Genomic DNA, 22,427 nt, shown 5'->3' with positions numbered 1-22,427 from the left:
AGGGAAAAAAGTAGGAAACCAAATCCATAAAAAAAAATTAAAAATTAAAAAAAAATTTTTTTGAGACAGCCTCAAGCTGTCGCCCTGGGTAGAGTGCCGTGGCATCACAGCTCACATTAACCTCTAACTCCTAGGCTCAAGCGATTCTCCTGCGTTGGCCTCCCAAGTAGCCGGGACTACAGGCGCATGCCACAACGCCTGGCTATTTTTTGGTAGCAGCAGTCATTGTTTCCGGCGGGCCAGGCTGGATTCGAACCCGCCAGCTCAGGTATATGTGTCTGGCGCCTTAGCCGCTTAAGCCACAGGCGCCGAGCCAAAAAAATTAAAATTTTGTTTTAATAAGCCAATTAAGGAATCCAGAAAGCTTTATTTTTGAAACAGTCCCAATTTATCACTCTGGGTAGAGTGTTGTGGTGTCATCATAGCTCACAGCAATCGCAAACTTCTGGGTGCAAGCATCCTCTTGCCTCAGCCCCTCGAGTAGCTGGGACTACAGGCGCCTCACCACAGCTTTTGACTAATTTTTCTATTTTTAGTAGAGATGTGATATTGCTCTTGCTCAGGCTGGTCTCAAACTGCTGAGTTCAAGCAATCCACCCACCTCAGAGTGCTAGAATTACAGGCGTAAGCCACCTTGCCTGGCTCAGAAAAAATTTAAATACATTCATGGAAAGCAAGTAGAAATTAACCAAAGAGAAAAATGAAGCTTATTCACAACTGGAGAGTTGGGGGGAAAGTCCCAGACAAGACGCTGCACCCAACACTGACACTGAAGATCCTCTCTACACTAGGAAATTCGAGATTTTTTGTGTAATACAAATGATTCACCAGGATTAGATGTGTCGAACTTTACCCAAGACGTGGAAAAACTGAAGACAAATTCAGAGGTTCTTTGTCAAAGACAAAGAAAGCATCATTATTAAGTTTCTTGGCAAATTTCCTCAAACATACAATAGATCACTACATTTATAGTATTTATTATAAATATTTCCAGAGATAGAACTCACGAGAGAAGTACTAGCATGAAAACAGTTTGCAGAATAGAAATTGGCTCCAGGAGCAAGAAAGCGTTCTTAAAATGCTTGTTTTAAAAGCATTTTTATGAAGAAAAAAAAAAGCGTTTTTAGGGTGGCGCCTGTGGCTCAAAAGGGTAGGGTGCTGGTCCCATATGCTGAAGGTGGGGGGTTCAAACCCAGCCCTGGCCAAAAAAAAAAAATATGCGTTTTTAGTATTTCCTAAAAACTAGTGTTTTTTTGTTCCCTCATATTTTAAACGAGTTTTCAGTGTTCACATTGTGACTAGAACTGACTGCTCTAAGTGGCCTTTAATTGGCAGTGCTGTAGCAGCAAGTTTTACCTCAACACTGGTGGCTTAACAACTAAGGTTTCAAAGTAGGCCAAGAATAGAGAGTTCTCAATAAGATCTGCTGACCAAAAACTTTGTAACTTTGTTATACTAATGTATTTATTTTAGTTTCTTTCCCAGATATGTGGGAACTTCCTTGCAGCCCCAAGATGACTACAGAGTGTTCTACCACCTGCCTGTCCAAGGAAGACAAGATAAGCTATACACTGTCACAGATGATGTACAAGGACCTCTCCAAACCTGCACACAAGGTTGAAAGAATGACCAATATTAACACCTATCTCACTATAATACTAAAATCCCCACCCTGGGAAGGAATTATCCACCATTTTCTATTCATAGAAAGTGTGTACTAGCATGATTCCTCACTGTACTTGTGTGCCCTGAACTCCACCCAAAGCACTCAGTGATGTTCACTACCCTCATGAATCTTTCACCTTTCACCTTTCACCTCCAGAAAAAAAACCCTGACCTTGGGGCGGCGCCTGTGGCTCAGAGGAGTAGGGCACTGGCCCCATATGCTGGAGGTGGCAGGTTCAAAACCTAGCCCCGGGCAAAAACTGCAAAAAAAAAAAAAAAAAAAAAAAAACCCTGACCCTGTTGGTCTTTAAAGTGGATTTGAGGCAGACTATACCTCGCACCTCACAGTTGACAAATTCATTGCAATAAATGCTTTCTTGTACAACAATCCTATGGCTCAGTAATTGGCTGTTTGGCAAACAGCAGTCAGCTCCCCTTGTGGTTTGCTAACAATACCAGAAATAACCCCCTGACTATATACACTCATTAATCTTCAACAAGTCAAGTAATTTTGGGGCAACAATACACAATGGGGAAAAGATTTCATGTGCAAAATGAAAATTGTATTGGGTGGCGCCTGTGGATCAAAGAAGTAGGGCGCCAGCACCATATGCCAGAGGTGGTGGGTTCAAACCCAGCCCTGGCCAAAAACTGCAAAAAAAAAAAAAAGAAAGAAAGAAAGAAAGAAAATTGTATTCTTATCTTGCACCACACACAAAAAACCTTGAAACAGATTAAAGACTTAAATGTAACATCTAAAATTGCAAAACACCTAGAAAAAAACACAGGAAATGACATTGGTCTTGGCAATGCTTTTCTTTTTTTTTTTTTTTAATTGACACAAAGTCTCAAGCTGTTGCCCTGGGTAGTGTGCCGTGGTGTCACAGCTCCCGGCAACCTCCAACTCTTGGGCTCAAGCTATCCTCTTGCATCAGTTTTTCTCTTTTTAGTAGAGATGGGGGTCTCCCTCTTGCTCAGACTGGTCTCAAACTAATGAGCTCAAGCAATCCACCGACCTTAGCCTCCCAGAATGCTAGGATTACAGGAGTGAGCCACTGTGCCGGGCCTTGGCAATGCTTTTTTTTTTTTTTTTTTTGAGACAGAGCCTCAAGTTATCCCCTCTGGGTAGAGTGCCATGGCATCACAGCTCACAGCAACCCCCAACTCCTGGGCTCAAGTGAGTCTCCTGCCTCAGCCTCCCAAGTAGCTGGGAACATTGGTGCCCTAGCCACTTGAGCCACAGGCACCCAGCCGGCGATGCTTTTTTAAGATACAAAACCAAAAGCATAGAAAAAGCAAAAATAAACAAGTGTAATTACAAGTTAAAATGTTTCTGCAGAGCAAAGGAAACAACAAAATTAAAAGTAGCTCATGGAAGAGGAGAAAAATATTTGTAAATCGTATCTGATAAGGAGTTAATATCCAAGATATACAAGGAACTAATACAATTCAATGGCCAAAAACAAGTGATTCTACTGAAAAATAAGTAAAGAACCTAACTAGATTTTCTTCCAAAGGAGGCATACGTGTACTAGAGGCCAATAGGCATATGAAAAGGTCCTTAACATCACAAATCATCAGGAAAATGCAAACAAAACTACAATGAAATAGAAATATTATAAGAAAGTCAAAAGATAGGTCTTGGTGAAGAAGTGGAGGAAAGAGAATGCTTGCACATTGCTGGTAGCAATATAAACTGGTACAACCATTGCAGAAAAGAGTATAGAGGTTCCCCCCAGAATTAAAAATAGAATGACCACATGTTCTAACAGTTCCACTTCTGGGTCTATTTCCTAGTCCATTTTCTTTGCTATACCTGAGACTGAAAAATTTATAAAGAAAAGAAATGTAGGCTCGGTACCCATTGCACAGTAGTACAGTGCCAGCCACATATACCCAGGCTGGCAGGTTCAAATCTGGCTCGGGACAGCTAAACAACAATGACAACTACAATAAAAAATAGCCAGGCTTTGTGGCGGGTGCCTGTAGTCCTAGCTACTTGGCAGGCTGAGGCAAGAGAATTGCTTAAGCTCAAGAGTTTGAGGTTGCTATGAGCTGTGATACCACAGCACTCTACCAAGGGTGACATAAACCCTGCCTCAAAAAAGAAAAGAAATGTATTGCTTCAGGTGTCCTCAAACTACGGCCCACAGGCCACATGTGGCCCGCCAAGGACATTTATCTGGCCCGCCAGGTGTTTTTGCCACCGCTGCCTATCCTGCTTAGCAGCCGCCTAGTCCTGAGGCCCACGGTTTGGCCCTCCAAGGGTCTGAGGGACAGTGAACTAGCCCCCTATTTAAAAAGTTTGAGGACCCCTTGATAGTTTTGGAGGCTAGGAAGTTCAAGGTCAAGGGGCCACATCTGGTGAGGGCCTTCTTGCTAGTGGGGACTCCTCAGAGCCCAGAGGCAGTGCAGGGCATCACATAGTAAGGGGCCATGAACATGCTAGTTCAGGTCTGTCTTCTTATAAAACCACTAACGTCTTACCCTCATGATCACATGCAATTACCTGCCAAAGGTCCCACTTCACAAATACCATTGTCAGATTTTTCACTTTTTTAGTCTTCTTACAATGGAGGTGAACATTTCAATATGTGTTTTGGAAGGGACAAACATTCACACCAGAGCATCCTGCCCTTAGCCCCCCAAAACTCATGTCTTTCTCACATGCAAATAAATTTCATTCCATCTCAAAAGCCCCAAAGTCTTAATTCATTCTGGCACCAACTCAAAAATCCAAAGACCAAAGTCCCCTTTGTGAAATGAAAACAAGTTTATCTACTTCCAGGATACAAAAGTGGGATAGGCATACAGCACACATCTCCATTCCAAAAGGAAGTAAGAGACCAAGAGAAAAGGATAACCAGGCCAAAGTAAGTCGGAAACCAGTAAGGAAGATATTACATAATTTTTTTAAAGCTGGAGAATAAATTTCCATGACTCCATGTCCAATATGCTCTGCACACAGGTGTGAGGGTTGGGCTGCCAAGGCCTTTGACAGCCTTGGCCCTACATCTTTGCTGGGCTCAGTCCACCTAGCTCTCTTGGGTTGCTGTCTTGTGCCAGCTCCCCCAGGGTGGAGCAGCATGCCGGTGGCCCTATCAGTCTGGGGTCTTTTTTTTTTAATTTGGAACTAAAAAAAGGATTATGTTTATTGGGGCAAAGGGATGCAAACAATGTAAAAAACAAAAGCTCATCTGGCATTTAATTAACTTTTTCTTCTCTGCTTGACAAATGGGAGTTGGATTTTATTTGTATATATTCTAAGGATCCTGATCTGCTCATGAAATCCTTATCCAGGGAGAAGCTGTGGGGCAGATGTCTGAAGCAATCCTTTGAGAGAATACTTTTCAGGGCAGAGTAATTGCTTGATTCTGCCTACTTCTTTCCCTTCTGCTTCATGTGTGCTACAAAATAGTCATTGCACGCGATGGTAAGTCCCACAAGTAGGGAAAAGAAGCTCTGGAAGCCCACTTTGCCATCTCGGCACTGGTCCAGGTCCTTCATTATTTTGTCTAAGGCCAGAGGATCTTTTTGATTTTCCAAAAATCCCGGGAACTTTTTCTCCATGAGCACTCTAAGGTCCTCCTTTGTTAAGGAGCCTTTATCTCCGGCAAATTTGTAAAATGTGAACATCATGGTTTTCATGGCATGTTGCATCTGGCATTTTGGTGAGGTCTACTGAAGTCTGGACTGAGAGGCGCGGTGGATACTAGCTGGGGCACAGGGTAATTCTGGGGTCTTGATGGCAGTCCTACTCCCTTAGCTTTAGTAGGCATTGAACTGGTGGGGACTCTGTAGCAGCTCTGACCCCACATTTCCACTTGTCATTGCCCCATTAGGAGCTATTGCAGGAGTTCAAGGCTCTCAGACTGTCACATACATCCTTTCAAATCTAGGTGGAGTTCCTCATGCTTTCACAGGTCTTGATTTCTATAAGCCTTCAGAATGAGCACCACATGGATACTACTAAGTCTTATGGCTCATACTTTCTGAAAGGGAGGATTGAGCCACACCTAGGACCACTTGAGCTACAGCTGGGGTGGTGAAAGAGCTCTGTGTCAGAACTTGGGGATGAGAAACCAGAGATGGTTCGGGGTATTGAGCACATGGAGAGTGCTCAGGACCCACTGCAGAACCATCCTGTCCTCCTGGAACTCTGAGCCTAAAGTGTGAGGTGAAGTGGTAATGACCTCTGAAATGCCTTCAGGGCTTGCGGTCATTATCCTGATGATTAAGACCTAGCTCCTTTCTAGCCATATTAATTTTCTTTGCAGGTTTTTTGGCCAGGACTGGGTTTAAACCCGCCACCTCTGGCAGATGGGGCCAGCGCCCTACTCCTTTGAGCCACAGGCGCCGCCCGCCATATTAATCTTTTTAGCAATGGTAGCTGGACACAACCTCGATTTATTCTCTCAAACACTTTTTGTTCTTTACTGGCCAGGATTAGAGTTGTTTTTCTTTTCTTCTTTCTTTTTTTTTTTTTTTTTTTTGAGACAGAGTCTCAAGCTGTCCCCCTGGGTAGAGTACTGTGGCATCACAGTTCACAGCAACCTCCAACTCCTGGGCTCAAGCGAGTCTCCTGCCTCAGCCTCCCAAGTAGCTAGGACCACAGGTGCCCGCCACAACGCCTGGCTATTTTTTGGTTGCAGCCGTCATTGTTGTTTGGCGGGTCCGGGCTGGATTCAAACCCACCACCTTAGGTGTATGTGGCTGGTGCCTTAGCGACTTGAGCCACAGGCACCGAGCCCATCTTTCATTTCTTTTGTCTTTGTCTTTATCAAAGTCTTTTGCATTTCCCTATTATACTATAAGACCAAAAATATGTCTTTTGTTTATGCTACTTCCCTGTAGAGAACCCTATACAGATGACATAAAATATAAATAAAATAAACCTGATTTTGTGCTTTGGGGCTGGCTGTAGCCACTAGCTCAGTCAGTCCTCCCAACCCCATCCTTTGTTTCTGTGTCTTCTCTTGTGCTGTATTTTCCTCATTCCCCACCAATTCCACTCTGGTTCACTCCTCCACGCTCATTCACGACAATTGCAAGCTATAGTCTGTCTTCAGAGGTTAGCAGCCCATTCAGTTAATTTCTTGGCTGCATCTCTCAATCCAGACTGCTTGACACAGAAGCAGTATTCTTCATTTAAAAACAAACACAAGCCTCCCTATTCTGCAGACAAAAGATCTAAGCCATGCTTAGTTTGGAGTCACAGGTGCTAAGAAATCTATTTTGTCTTGTAATTTTATTAGGCTTTGGGATATTTCGTTTAGAGCAGTGGCTCAGCCTTCCTAATGCCGTGGCCCTTTAATACAATTCCTGTGGGTCGTGACCCACAGGTTGAGAACTGCTGCTCTACAGTTTCTTGTAAATCTTAGGACATGTGGGTAAAATGCAGAGAGAATCCCACGCCTCAGAGTCCTGTCCCAATCCCTGTAGCTATCCCCAGAGCAGTAAGGAGTAGGATTAAGATGGCGGCTCTTTGGGCCTGACATGTGTTGGGTTTTTTTTTTGGGTAGAGACAGAGTCTCACACTTATCGCCCTCGGTAGAGTGCCGTGGCATCACACTGCTCATAGCAACCTCCAACTCCTGGGCCCAGGCAATTCTCCTGCCTCAGCCTCCCGAGCAGCTGGGACCATAGGCGCCCACCACAATGCCCAGCTATTTTTTGTTGTTGCAGTTTGGCCAGGGCTGGGTTTGAACTCACCACCTTCGGTATATTGGGCCAGTGCCCTACCCACTGAGCCACAGGTGCTGCCCCTGACATGTGTTTTTATTGGAAAGGGAAGGATTGATCAGGAAGTCAGAGAGGATACCCAAAAAAGGTGAGGTCTAGAACAGGTGTTCTCAAGGAGACCACAAGGATACACATGCAGAGAACTCTCCAAGTGACTCAGTTCTTGGGAATTTGTAAACTTAACTTCCTGGAACTTGGAAATTTCCAAGTTCTGTGAAATCCTGTAGTTCTGTAGGGACTGGAATAGCATCTCCCACTTGATTCAAACTGGCGAATGGGAAGGGTACCTGTGGGGTTTCTGACTATCAATTAAAAGGGAAAGACCAAGCCAGTTGGGGAGCCCGGCCATTTGGAATTTTTCTACGCTGTACGCTCCTGGCCAGTAAATAAAGCCCTTCCTCTTATAAACGGGTGTTTGGGTGCTCTTTCTCTCCACTGGGCCTCCTCTTCCTGCAACAGAAGGGCAATGTTAATATTAGGAGACCAGCAAGAGTACAGGTGCTTGTCCATTTGTGGGTAGGCAAGAATATTTTTCGTTTTCTGTACAATTTTAACATTTCAAATAAGCCTGTATGTCTCTCTTTTTTTTTTTTTTTTTTTGAGACAGGGTCTCAAGTTGTCCCCCTAAGTAGAGTGCTGTGGCATCACAGCTCACAGCAACTTCCAACTCCTGGGCTCAAGTGAATCTCCTGCCTCAGCCTCCCAAGTAGCTGGGACCACAGGCGCCCGCCACAATGCCCGGCTATTTTTTGGTTGCAGCCGTCATTGTTGTTTTGGCAGGCCCAGGCTGGATTCGAACCCGCCACCTTAGGTGTATGTGGCTGGCGCCTTAGCCACTTGAGCCACAGGTGCGGAGTCTTATGTCTCTTTTGGTGGTCTTAATATTTATAAAGCTACTTTGAGGTCAGAAAGACTGAATTTAGAATTGTGATTTTGGAAGATTTGTAACAACATAAGTTTATTGTTAAATTCAGAAAATTTAGACATATATAGAAATGGCAGTTCTATAATTTTAAAAATCTGAATTTAAATAATTTTTTAAAAAACTACCAGCTGTAGAGGAGTATATAAGAGACTTTTACTAAGCAAACAAGGAGTAGGAGACAGAGAGGGACAGAAATTTTCAAAATTGAAGAAGACTTGAAGATGGGGAGCCTCTGGCCATTTTATCATGGTGGTAAAAGTTGTTAAGGTCCTGAAGGACACTTAAGTTAAAGGTGTCATTTTTAGGCTATTGAGGGTCATTATAAAGTTGGTATTGAGGCCCAGCCATGTTACAGAAGAAAATGAGGGGCTTAGGCTAGATATTGGCATGAGGTAAAGCGTGTTTAGGTTGTGGAGAAGGTAGAGTGAGAACAAGGACTTTCAAGGGAGGATGGAGGAGAGAGGACATCTTAAATTTTAGAGAAAGTCAGGGAGTGGGGCCCAAGACCCAGTATCAGTATAGAGAGATTTCTGGCTTAGAAATGGAGTTGATGTATAACCGGATGTTTTCTGAAAACGTTTAGAATGTTATGTTGGCTATAGGGGGGGTGGGATAATTTTTAAGTAGAGTTATCTGTTCAGTCAGAAAATGAGCCCCCCCCTTCTTGTGGTAGGTTAAGGAGGATGGAGGTGTTTTAAATGTGACCAGGAACTGTAATGGCAGTGTATGTGGGGGAAAGAGACAGGCAAACCCGGGATTGGAGAGATAAGAGTAATAAGGATTACTTTAGTAAAAGGGGTAAAGAAGAAGGCAGTTTTAACTAAAAAGTCTTTTTTTTTTTTTTTTTTTTTTTTTTTTTTGAGACAGTCTTACTTTGTCATCCTCAGTCAAGTGCTCTGGCATCACAGCTCACAGATACCTCTAACTCTTGGGCTTACGTGAGTCTCTTGCCTCAGCCTCCTCAGTAGCTCAGACTATAGGCGCCCGCAACAACGCCCAGCTATTTTTTGTTGTTGTTATTTGAGTTGTCATTGTTGTTTAGCAGGCCCCAGCCAAGTTCAAACTCACCTACCTTGGTGTATGTGGCCAGCGTCCTACCTACAGAGTTACGGGTATTGCTTTAACTAAAAAGTCTTAAAGGGAATAGGAGATACAAACGTGGAGTTGCAAAGTGAACTTACAACTAAAAGGGAAGCTGCTACTAAGGTATAGAGGCAATAAGGCCATCCTTTAATTGTTTTGTCTAGTTCTTTGGAAAAGTATGCTATAGGAAGATGATTAGGTCCTTTGGTTTCAGTGAGTATGCCAAGGGCAAATCTTTTTTTTTTTGTGACAGAGCCTCCAGCTGTCCCCCTGGGTAGAGTGCCGTGGCATTACAGCTCACAGCAACCTCCAACTCCTGGGCTCAAGCAAGTCTCCTGCCTCCGCCTCCCAAGTAGCTGGGACCACAGGCGCCCGCCACAATGCCCGGCTATTTTTTGGTTGCAGCCGTCATTGTTGTTTGGTGGGTCCGGGCTGGAGATTCGAACCCGTCACCTTAGGTGTACGTGGCTGGCGCCTTAGCCGGTTGAGCTATAGGCGCCGAGCCCAAGGGCAAATCTTAACAGCTATCAACACAGAGGAAAAAGTGTTTGGAGGGATTGGTAAGGAAAATGGATAAAGCTTGAAGGCTTGAGAGAGGGAGAGTTTGCAGAGTAAAGTTTCTTTACTGTCTGTAGTGACTACCTGATACAGTAGCTTAGCTGAAATGCCAAAGCTGGGGAATCCACAGATGAAAAAAATTAGCCAAGCCAATGAAGGATAGAAGAGAAAACGTCTCAGATCTGTCTTCCTGCAAAGATGAGGTGGGAAGGTTTTATGTGGTGGGCAAAGGAGGAGGGAAATCTCAAGGAACTGACGGTGAAGTTTGTGTTCTTCAGTCTCTGCATCTTCAGCAAGCAAACTTAGGAGTATAATCAGCTAATTTCATCAAAGACATCTATTTCCTCTGCAAAACAAACACAAAAATTTTCTTGTGATCCTGGACTTGACTCCTACTGTTTGACAAAAAGACAATACCCCAGCAATTAATTAATGCGAAAATGAAGGATATTGGAGGACCGGTGCCATGGCCCATGCCTCATAATCCCAGCACTTGGGTGGCCAAGGCTGGTGGACTATCTGAGCTCGCAGGTTCAAAATCAGCCTGAGCCAGAGCAAGACCTCGTCTCTAAAAATAGCTGATCACTATGGCAGGCACCTATGGTCCCAGCTACTTGGGAAGCTGAGGCAAGAGAATCACTTGAGCCCAAGAGTTTGAGGTTGATGTGAGCTATGATGCCACAGCACTCTACCGAGGGTGACAAAGTGAGACTCCGTTTTAAAAAAAAAAAAAAAGAAGAATATTGGGCGGGAGGCAAGAGGTTAACATGGGTAAACAACCAATGGCCTAGCCCAACTTGATTATCATTTCAGTATTTAAAAAGCCAGGGCATTAATATCTCAAGGGGCCTGGCTACACTTTCTGATTGATATACTTGCATTAGGAACTGGACACTTGGCAGTGGGGTGGGAAAGGAGAGGTAATGTTTGACAGCCTCTGGTGGTGTTTGCCTCTCCTGGTATGAAATTTCTGCTTGAAGAATGAGCTAGGTGAAGGTAATGTGGCCACTGTGCCATGCCCCCAAGTTGAGCCTCCATTCCACTAGTAGATGCTGGATGGAAGAAAGAAGTTTCCATTTCTTGGCAACACTTGTGTGGAACTTAGCCTCTGTAACAGGTAGCTGGGAGGAGGCATTAGGTGAGAAATACTGACATCTTGCTTCTCCTAGGAAGGTACTGTAGCCCTTAACTGAGAATTGAGTTGAGGAAGCTCTGTGTTTTTGTCTGTACACACCTGGAAAAATGTTTCCAACATGATGACCTGGAAAGCGGGAAAAAGTGAGATGGTTCAGTTGCCCATAGACTTCTTTTTTTTTGAGACAGAGCCTCAAGCTGTCCCCCTGGGTGGATTGCTGTGGCATCACAGCTCACAGCAACCTCCAACTCCTGGACTCAAGCAAGTCTCCTGCCTCAGCCTCCCAAGTAGCTGGGACCCCAGGCACCCGCCACAACGCCCAACTATTTTTTTGGTTGCATCCGTCATTGTTTTGGCTGGTCTGGGCTGGATTCGAACCTGCCACCTTAGGTGTATATGGCTGGCACCTTAGCCACTTGAGCCACAGGTGCCAAGCCTCCACCATGTTTTCTGTTTTCTTTGAGACAGGGTCTAGCCTGCACTAGAGTTCAACAGTGTCATCACAGCTCACTGCAACTTCAAATTTCTGGGCTCAGGTGATCTTCCTGCCTCAGCCTTCTGAGTAGCTGGGACTATAGGTATGCCCAGATAGATTTTCTATGTTTAGCAGAGATGGGGTCTAGCTCTTGCTCAATCTGGTCGATCGAATTCATAAGGTCGGGCAATCCTCCCAGTTCAGCCTCCCAGAGTGACAGGATTATAGGTGTGTCACCTTATACCAAATTTTAGTAGTTTTTTGTTTTTAACTGTTTATTGAGACAGAGTCTCACTCTGTTGCCATTATAGCCTGCCATGGCGTCATCAAGCTCACAGCAACTGCAAACTCTTGGCTCAACAGATCCTCTTGCCTCAGCCTCCCAAGTAGCTGGGATTACAGGTGCCTGACACAATGCCTGGCTAACTTTTTCCAATTTTAAAATAGAAATGGGTCTTGCTTTTGTTCAGCCTTTTCTTTTTTTTTTTGCACTTTTTTTGGCCGGGGCTGGGTTTGAACTTGCCACCTCTGGCATATGGGGCTGGTGCCCTACTCCTTTGAGCCACAGGCCCTGCCTGTTCAGGCTAGTCCTGAGCTTGTGAGCTCAAGCAATCCACATGGCTCAGCTCTCAGAGTGCTAGGATCACAGAAGACAGCCATCATGCTCAGCCTTAGTAGGTTTTGTTTGAATAATTTTTTTTTTTTAAGACAAGAGTTGGCTTGGTGTCTGTGGCTCAAGTGGCTAAGGCGCCAGCCACATACACCTAAGGTGGCGGGTTCCAATCCAACCCGGGCCCGCCAAACAACAATGACGGCTGCAACCAAAAAAAATAGCCGGGCATTGTGGTGGGCGCCTGTGGTCCCAGCTACTTGGGAGGCTGAGGCAGGAGACTCACTTGAGCCCAGGAGTTGGAGGTTGCTGTGAGCTGTGATGCCATAGCACTCTCTACCCAGGGAGACAGCTTAAGGCTCTGTCTCAAAAAAAAAAAAAAAGAATGAAGATATACAGTAAAACTGCTGTAGTTAGAGGACAGACAGAAAAGTGTGCTCAGACAGTGGTCAGTCCTCAGTCCATCAGCCTCCTTCCCACCCAGTCCTTGCCCATCTCCTCTAGGGAATGAACTTCATAGTTGCTGGTTTATCCATTCTTGGATTATTTTTACAAAAACATGCAGCTACATGAATATTTTTTATTTCCTCATCTCTTTCAGCTTAACATCCCCCAAAACATGCTGAGACAAAAGCTCAGCCTGCGAAGTGTTTACTCAAGGTCAACTCCTGAGGAAGAGAGGAAGCCAAATGGGGAGAGGGAGAATTCGAATCAAAATGCAGGCTGTCAAAGCCTTAGCTTTGACAAACCCATAGGGGCCCTGAAGCATGTGACCCATTCGAGCTGTTCCACGTGGGCACAAATGGCCACGCCTTTATCCAGAGCTGCAGCTAGTCACTGAGTGCAGGGAGCCCAGGAGGAGCATGTTCTGAGTCAAGTGGCTCTCTGCAAACTAAGGAAAATCCTAAGAAGAATTTTAAGGAGCTGGCAGCACTCACAAAAGCTAGAGCAGTTAAGTCCTTAGAGAAAAATCTGGGTCGCCTATCTCTGTGTTCACTCAAGTCCACCCTGTGCCACCTGGATACACTTCTCCTGCACAATTTTACATAAAGCTCCAGAGCAGTTCCTCTAGAATTCCAGTGGGCTGCTGTTCCTGGGAAAACTTAGAAGGAGAGTACTTTGAATAGGATGAATGACAGCCCCTGATGCTGTTTGGAACAGCAAACAATATTCATCTCCCTCTTCTATTCTTTTTTTGAGACGGAGTCTCACTTTGTCACACTTGGTAGACTGCTGTGGCATCATAGCTCATAGCAACCTCAAATTCTTGGGCTCAAGTAATTCTCTTGCCTCATCCTCCCACATAGCTAGTACCATTAGGTACCTACCACAAGACCTGACTATTTTTTTAGAGACAGAGTCTCCTCTTTGCTCAGGCTGGTTTTGAATTTCTGAGCTCAAGCAATCCACCTGCCTTGGCCTCCCAGGTACTAGGATTACAGGCATGAGCTATCATGCCTGGCCTTCTGCTATTCTAAATTCCCCTCACTCTTGGCCACCATCTCTCAAGCCTTAAAGGTATAGTTAGTCACAAGACTAAACACATATCCTTTATGAGTCTGAGCACCTAGTGATAATTCCCTTCTTAGGCAGGGGATGTAGCCTTGTCCATTTATCATCACAATTGGGCGAGTTCAAGGAGCATACAAGCAGGCTGCTTAGACAGACATTTCTCCTTGACCTCCACTCTAAGAACATTATACTACAGTTTTTTTCTTATGATGATCAGTCATTTACTCCTGGTCCTCAGACACTCCAATGGGTCCAGGCAATATCCATAGTATATATTTCAGTGGAAATCTTGCTACCCTTTGAGGACAGGGATCTCTAACCCCACAAAGCCCAAATTTGTAAGAAGAGAAAGCACAAAGTCTCCAAATGGTTCACTGGGAGTAACATTAAGTGGGGTCAATCCTGCTCCTGCTCCTTGGACTCAAGCAACATAAAAGTGTTAGATTCTGGGATAGCATCTTGGAGGACGGTGCCCTTTGGTTGTCACATGTTATCCCTAAGCTGGTTCTTCAACTCCACTTCAGCAGGCTATCCCACACCTTCTAGGGCAGTGCTTCTCAACCTTCCTAATGCCGCAGCCCTTTAATACAGTTCCTGTGGGTCGCGACCCACAGGTTGAGAACTGCTTTTCTAGGGGATGGATGTGTATAAGGTATGGCCAGTAGCATTTTGTGTTTTGTTAAAAATGACATCCCCAGTAGGTTATAGGCCACTAGTGCACCTTATTGTGGTAAAGGAGGTCTCCTTGTCTAATGCCTTGTCATGTGGGATAATCAGTATCTATACTCTCCTACAAATAATCTAATTAAATTGTCCACTTCCAGCGTTACTCACTAGAGTCAAGGGTTAGTTCCATATTTTCGTACTCACAAATTACATGAAATCATTTTCCTTAGTCTGTTTCACATTTGCGCAAGTACAACATTTTGCTTTGACTGTTTCAAATCTTCTTAGTATTAAGCGTTTTGTTAAAAATGACATTATATCACCTTGTTGGAGAATAACCTCTTGATTCTAGGCAGACATTTTCTTTCAGCACATTGAAGCCATTCTTTTAATATTTGCTGATTTCCCTTGATGCTATTGAGAAATGAGCCTAGTGTGTAAAATTGGAAGAAGGTGATGATTCAACTATAAGGTATCAGGCTTTCAACTAATATTACCATCTTTAAAATCTATGATGATGATGATAACATATTACAAATAGATACAGCAGGATTTATTTTAAATTTGAGACTTGGGCCAAAAATGAGTTATCTTCACTTTCCTTTTTTGCCTCCTTTTTTTGAGACTGAATCTCATTCTGACATCCTGGGTAGAGTGCCACAGCATCATCATACCTCACAGCAACCTCAAACTACCGAGTTCAAGTCATACTCTTGCCTCAGAGTCCTGAGTAGCTGGGACTACAGGAACCTGCCACTGTGCTGGGTTGTTTCTTCTATTTTTATTAGAGACAGGGTCTTGCTCTTGCTCAGGCTGGTCTCAAACTGCTGATCTCAAGCAATCCAACGCTTCAGCCTCTCAGAGTGCTAGGATTACAGCCATAAACCACCTCACCTTGCTCCTGTCACATTTAGTATAATGTTCTTACAGTGGAGGGGGAGTATTTTTTTTTTTTTTTTTGAGACAGAGTTACCTAGGTTAGAGAGCTGTGGTGTCATCCTAGTTCACAGCAATCTTAAATTCCTGGGGTCAAGAGATCTGCCTGTCTCAACCTCTCAATTAGCTGGTACTACAAGTGCCCAGCAAGACACCCAGCTAATTTTTCTATTTTTAACAGACAAAAGGTCTTGCTCCTGTTCAGGTCGGTGGTGAACTCCTGAGCTCTGGGTATTTGTCCTCCTTGGTCTCCCAGAAGGCTAGGATTACAGGCATGAGCCAGTATGTCCAGTCCCATGAAATTGTTTTTAAACTAAGGTGTGTCCCACATTTTTCACACTAAAGAAACAACATTTTGAAGACACTGTTAGCCCGGCACAGTGGCTCACACCTGTAATTCTACCACTCTGGGTGACCAAGACAAGAGGATCACTTGAGCTCAGAAGTTAGAGATCAGCCTGAGCAATATTGAGACCCTATCTCTACTAAAACCTAGGAAAAACTAGCTGGGTATGGTGGTGGGCACCTGTAGTCCCACCTACTTGGGAGGCAGAGGCAAAAAAACATAGCTTGAGCCCAAGAATTTCTGGTTGCTGTGAGGTAGAATGCCACAGCCCTCTAGCTAGGGGCAAAAGAGTGACAAGCAGTCTCAAAAATAAAAAAAAAAAAAAAGACATGGGTAACTGTAATACTTAAAAACAAAAGCCACTTCCTTCTTTCAGCTTTTATTCACAAAATATATGGCATATCTGAGACTGCTGTTAAATAATGCTTACTATCTGGGCAGCGCCTATGGCTCAGAGCAGTGGGTAGGGTGCCGGCCTCATATACCGAGGGTGGCGGGTTCAAACTTGGCCCAAGCCAAACTACAACGAAAAAATAGCCAGGCGTTGTGGCGGACACCTGTAGTCTCAGCTACTAGGGAGGCTGAGGCAAAAGAATCACCTAAGCCCAGGAATTCGAGGTTGCTATGAGCTGTGTGACACCATAGCACTCTACAGAGGGTGATAAAGTAAAACTCTGTCTCTACCAAAAAAAAAAAAAAAAACATGCTCACTATCTGCTGAAGGCATTACAGACAGAATCTTTGCCAGCAGAGGTCAGATTTTCAAGGATTTTCAAAAGCTCCAGGAGAAAAGGACATCATATCACAACAGTCTTGAGTCACACAATAGGGAACCTCTGGCCTCAAATGACACAGAGCTGAGTCTGTCAAAGGCAAATGTGAAAAATGCTACATAGTTACAAAACCCAATATAGCTGGTTAAAAGCAATAGTAGGTCAGGTGCTCTGGGAGGCCGAGGCAGGTGGATTGCCCTGAGCTCAGAGGTTTGAGACCAGCCTGAGCTGGAGTGAGCCAGAGCGAGACCCCATCTCTACCAAGAAAAAAAAAAAGCAGGGCATTATGGTGGGGGCCTGTAGTCCCAGCTACTTGGGAGGCTGAGGGCAAGAGAATTACTAAAGGAAGAAAAGGGGGGGGGGAAGAAAATTAAAAAAACAAATTTCAAACTAAGACAATTGAAAGCCAAATTCAAAAACAAATAAAAATAAAAGCAATAGTAAAGCATACTCCACTAGGGACCACAGGAGTGAAGGGGTACTGGACTTAAGCTGTTGTCCATTTTGTATTGGCTATACCCTTCCATGGAAGGTTGAACCATCATACCAACAAATACACTTGTTTCCTAATGTCTTTTTCAACATGTTCTGGTGCCCTACATCTGTAATAATATTAAACACTCAGTATTATTATATGATTTTCTTAAGAGTTAACCCTTCTATTTCTTGGTTCTACTGCTGTATTTAAATACTTTATTTATTTTCTGAGACAGTGTCTCACTCTGTTGCCCTGGGTAGAGTGCCAGGGCATCATAGCCCACAGAAACCTCAAACTTTTGGGCTTGAGTAATCTTTCTGCCTCAGTTCCTGAGTAGCTGGGACTACAGGTGCCTACCACAATGCCTAATTTTTCCATTTTTAGTAGAGATGGGGGTCTCACTCTTGGTCAGGCTGGTCTTGAACTCCTGAGCTCAAGAAATCTACCTGTCTCGGGCTCCCAGAGTGACAGGGTTACAGGTGTTAGCCACTGTAACTGGCCTATATCTGAATACTTTCAAATGTGAAAGAACCCCCAACTAAAAGTGGTGTGAAGACTCAGAATATTCCCTTACGCTGTTTGGAAGAAAGTAATTCTATAGTTCAATCAGATATTCAACTGTTTTAAAGAACCCAGAACTTTGCCACCTTTCCCCACTGCTATTCTCAGTGTGTGAGATAAATCAGTGTGTCTCTAAATCACATCATAACACATCAGTATAAAAAAGCATGGAGAGTACTGTAGGTGAGACAGGGGAGAGAGAACCCCAGCCACCTCATTCTGGGGTGTCCTGCCAGAAACATCACTTTGTGGGCATAGGGAAGCAATAGGTGACTCCAGAAACCAATGAGGTGGCTGGAACAGTGGAAAACAGGCAAAGAAGGCAAGTGCTGGGTGCTGGTACAGGCCGCTGGACCCCTGATGGAGATCTAGAGACAGGGAAGGCCTGTCTTGCAGCTTTTTCTTTTCTTTTTTTGTACAGAGTCTCACTTTGTTGCCTTTGGTAGAGTGCCATGGTGTCACACTGCTCACAGCAACCTCCAACTCCCGGGCTTAGGCGATTCTCTTGCCTCAGCCTCCTGAGTAGCTGGGATTACAGGCACCCGCCACACACCTGGCTATTTTTTCACTGCAGTTTGGCCGGGGCTGGGTTTGAACCCATCCCCCTCGGTATATGGGGCTGGCACCCTACCCACTGAGCCACAGGCACCATCTGCAGCTTTATTTTTTTCTTGGACTGTGGTGCTCACTGGAGCTCCCTTGGAAAGGTTTAAATAAGCAAGTGAACTGGAACAGTGTCTGGCAGCCAGGACTGAATCATGGAACAGGGTGGAATTCCCATTGGCTTGGCTACTGGCAGGGCGCTGCCATAGGGGGATAACTGCCCAGAAGGAACAGTCCCCAGGGTCCTGGTGCACAGTGGCTCTGGTAGCCATCCCTGGGGTGATTTGAACAGCTCCCACGCCCCTGGGAAAGCCACTTCATAGCCAAGGGGAAGGTCAAGGTCTCCAAAGAAATCTGGTGAGAACTTCAGGATCTTAATACTGTAGTGACTGAATGGTAGTGAAAAGACCAAGCCTTGATTGAAGGCAAATCAATCAGGAAGACAGGACCAGATCTCCTTGGCAACTAGATAGTGGGTTCTGGCTCCCATCTTACAAAGCAAAATTGGCGTGTTTTGCAACTCGTGATAAAATAGCCCCATCTGATGTCCAGGCAATATATTATGATATATATGTATTATATTTTTGTATTCTCAATTTTTTTCCTTAGTTTTTTTTTTTTTGGTTAAGTTTTGCTGTATTTTTATTTTTTCATTTTTACTTTCTAGAGTCTCACTATGTTGCCCTTGGTACAGTGCCGTGGTGTCACAACTCACAGCAACCTCAAACTCTTGGGCTTAAGTAATTTTCTTGCCTCAGCCTCACAAGAAGCTGGGAGCACAGGCATCTGCCACAATGCCCAGCTATTTTTGTTGTTGTTGTTGTCATTGTTGCTCAACAGTCCCCGGCTGGGTTCAAACCCACCAGCCCTGGTACATGTGGCTGGTACCCTACCCACCTAGCTACGTGTGCCAGTCCCAAGAACTCCATTTTTGCTACAAATTTTCAGCCCCTTTTCTTTCTTTTCTATTGCTCTCCTTTTTTGTCTTTTGATAGAGATTTTTCAACTTTTTTCATTTTTCAAACATAAATTTCTCAAAAAATAACCAAGATATCCCTTTCTTTTTTCCATCTTACATGACTTTATTTTGAATTTTATTATTTTTCTTTTCTCTGATCTGCTTTATCTATTTCATTCTATATTCTATTATTATTATTTTTATACAGAGCTTCACCCTGTCACCCTGAGTATAGTGCCATGGTGTCACAGCTTACAACAACCTCAAACTCTTTTTTTTTTTTTTTGAGACAGAGCCTCAAGCTGTCCCCCTGGGCAGAGTGCCGTGGCATTACAGCTCACAGCAACCTCCAACTCCTGGGCTCAAGCAAGTCTCCTGCCTCCGCCTCCCAAGTAGCTGGGACCACAGGCACCCGCCACAACGCCCGGCTATTTTTTGGTTGCAGCCGTCATTGTTGTTTGGCGGGTCCGGGCTGGGGATTCGAACCCGCCACCTTAGGTGTACGTGGCTGGCGCCTTAGCCGGTTGAGCTATAGGCGCCGAGCCAACAACCTCAAACTCTTGGACTCAAGCAATCCTCTCACCTCAGCCTCCAGAGTAGGTGGGACTATAAGTACCTGCCACAATGCCTGGCTAGTTTTTTCTTTTTTTCTTTTCAGTAGAGATGGCATCTTGCTCTTGCTCAGACAGGTCTCAAACTCCTGAGTTCAAGCAATCTATTTGCCTTGGCCTCCCAGAATGTAGTATTACAAGCATGTGCCACTGCACCCAGCATCATTCTGTATTTTATTTATTGGACAGAGCCTCACTATGAGGTCTGGGCTAGGGTATCAAGGTATTGGCCTAGCTCAAGGATGCCTTGAGTCCCTGGTAAGGTGTCCTTCTAGCTTTGACCTTTGGAAAGGTCTACTGAAAAATACTACTAATTTTTTTCTATATTTGCTAGAAAGGGGGTCTTGATTTTGCCTAGGCTAGGAAGGAAGTCCTGACCTCAAGGGGCCCACCCAGCCCAGCCCCAGAGACTCCTGGAATTGTGGGTGTGGATCAGAGTACCTAGTCAAATACACTATGTTGCCTGTCTCTCCCTTTCTGACCTTCTCTTCTATTTTTCCTTATCCCCTCCCCATTTTTTCATTATCTTTTTCTTTCTTTTCTCCCTTCTTGCTCTTTACTCTTCTCTGTCCTTTCCTCCTATACTAAAAGGACACTTCAACACCTAAGTACAGAGACAAAATAATTGAAAGTGAAGGAGAGGTAAGAAGAAAAACCAAAAGGAAGTGAACAAGAAAACACAAATGAGGAATCAACATAAAAATTCTGGCAAGGCTTAGTGCCTGTGGCTTAAGTAGCTAAGGCGCCAGCCATACACCTGAGCTGGTGGGTTTGAATCCAGCCTGAGCTGCCAAACAACAATGATGGTTGCAACCAAAAAATAGCCAGGCATTGTGGCAGCCATCTGTAGTTCCAGCTACTTGGGAGGAGGAGGCAGGAGACTCGCTTGAGCCTAGGAGTTGGAGGTTGCTATGAGCTGTGATGCCATGGAACTCTATCCAGGGTGACAGCTTGAGGCTCTGTCTCAAAAAAAAAAAAAAAAAAAAGAAAAAGAAAGAAAGAAAATCCGGTCACATGGCACGTTAGGGGTGAACTTTCAGATCATTATGCTCACTGAAATAAGATATCACCAAAAAAAAGAATTCTGGCAACATGAAAAACCAGAATAGAACAACCCTCCCCCACTCCTCCCCACCACCACCAAGGGATCATGAGGTAGCTACCACAAAGGATTATATCTATAAAGAAATAATGGGGTTCGGTGACTGTGGCTCAAGCGGCTAAGGCGCCAGCCACATATACCTGAGCTGGCAGGTTTGAATCCAGCCTGGGCCCACCAAACAACAATGATGGCTACAACAAAAAACAGCCAGGCATTGTGGTGGGTGCCTGTAGTCCCAGCTACTTGGGAGGTGGAGGCAGGAGAATTGCTTGAGCCCAGGAGCTGGGGGTTGCTGTGAGCTGTGATGCCATAGCACTCTACCCAGAGTGACAGCTTAAGGCTCTGTCTCAAAAAAAAAAAAAAAAAAAAAAGAAAAGAATGGAAATGACAGAAAGGGAATTTAAAATATGGGTAGAGGCTCGGCGCCTGTGGCTCAAGTGGCTAAGGCACCAGCCACATACACCTAAGGTGTTGGATTCAAATCCAGCCTGGGCCTGCCAAACAACAATGATGGCTGCAACCAAAAAAAATAGCCAGGCATTGTGGCAGGCACCTGTGGTCCCAGCTACTTGGGAGGCAGAGGCAGGAGACTCACTTGAGCCCAGGAGTTGGAGGTTGCTGTGAGCTGTGATGCCACAGCACTCTACCCAGGGGGACAGCTTGAGGCTCTGTCTCAAATAAAATAAAATAAAAAATAAAATATGGGTGGCAAAAACAATGAAGGAAATTGATGAGAAAATATTAAATAATCAAAAAAAGAAACCCCAAAACAGACCCAAATAATGAATGAAAGATTTGAAGAAATTAGAAAGGATTTACAGGAGCTTAAAGGATTGAAGGAGTCTGGGTGGCGCCTGTGGCTAAAAGGAGTAGGGTGCCGGCCCCATATCCCCAAGGTGGTGGGTTCAACCCGGCCCTAGCCAAAATCTGCAAAAAACAAACAAAGAATTGAAGGAGTCAATCAGTGAACTTAAAGATGCAACAGAACGTATTAATAACAGAGTAGACCATGGAGAAGGAAGAATCTTAGAGGTTAAGGAAAGGATCTTGAGCTAACTCAGGCATTTAAAGAGGGAGAAAAGGAAAGAGAAACAGCAAAGTGATTGCTTAGAGAATTATGGGACTTCTTGAAGTGTTCAAACACATGAATCATTGGTATTCCTACAGGGGAAGAAGAACGACCCAAAAGAATAGAAACACTACTGCAGGATATCACAAATGAAAATTTCCCAAACATCATCAAAGATTCGGACATACCCCTTTTAGAGAGTTATTGAACCCGAGATCATCTCAACACAGACTGACCATCTCAAAGACACATTGTAATAAGGTCAGGAGCAGTGGCTTATGCCTGTAATCCTACCACTCTGGGAGGCGAGGTGGGTGGAGTGCCTGAGCTCATGGGTTCAAGATCAGCCTGAGCCAGAACAAGACTCTGTTTCTAAAATTAGCCAAGCATTATGGCAGGCACCTGTAGTCCCAGTTACTCACAAGGCTGAGGCAGGAGAATGACTTGAGCCCAAGAGTTTGAGGTTGCTGTGATGCCATGGCACTCTACCGAGGGGGGCAACAAAGTGAGACTCTGTCTCAAAGACAAAAAAAGAAGAAAGAAAGAAATGAAATTGAAAACAAAAGAATCATTCAGAAAATTAATGAAATAAAAAGTTGCTTCTTCAAAAAAAAAAAAA

The 22,427-nt window shown here is 44.4% G+C and overlaps 1 pseudogene; it reads right to left on the bottom strand.

Moving 5' to 3' along the window:
- Nucleotides 1-5,043: 5,043 nt before the first annotated feature.
- Nucleotides 5,044-5,325, bottom strand: LOC105887285 (annotated as a pseudogene).
- Between the last annotated feature and the right edge of the window lie 17,102 nt (nucleotides 5,326-22,427).

This window comes from Otolemur garnettii, unplaced genomic scaffold, assembly GCF_000181295.1.
Source record: "Otolemur garnettii isolate 467f Iridium unplaced genomic scaffold, OtoGar3 scaffold00062, whole genome shotgun sequence".
NCBI lineage: Eukaryota > Metazoa > Chordata > Mammalia > Primates > Galagidae > Otolemur > Otolemur garnettii.
Note: the sequence above shows the minus strand (reverse complement) of the source record. Positions and strands in the feature narration are given on the sequence as shown.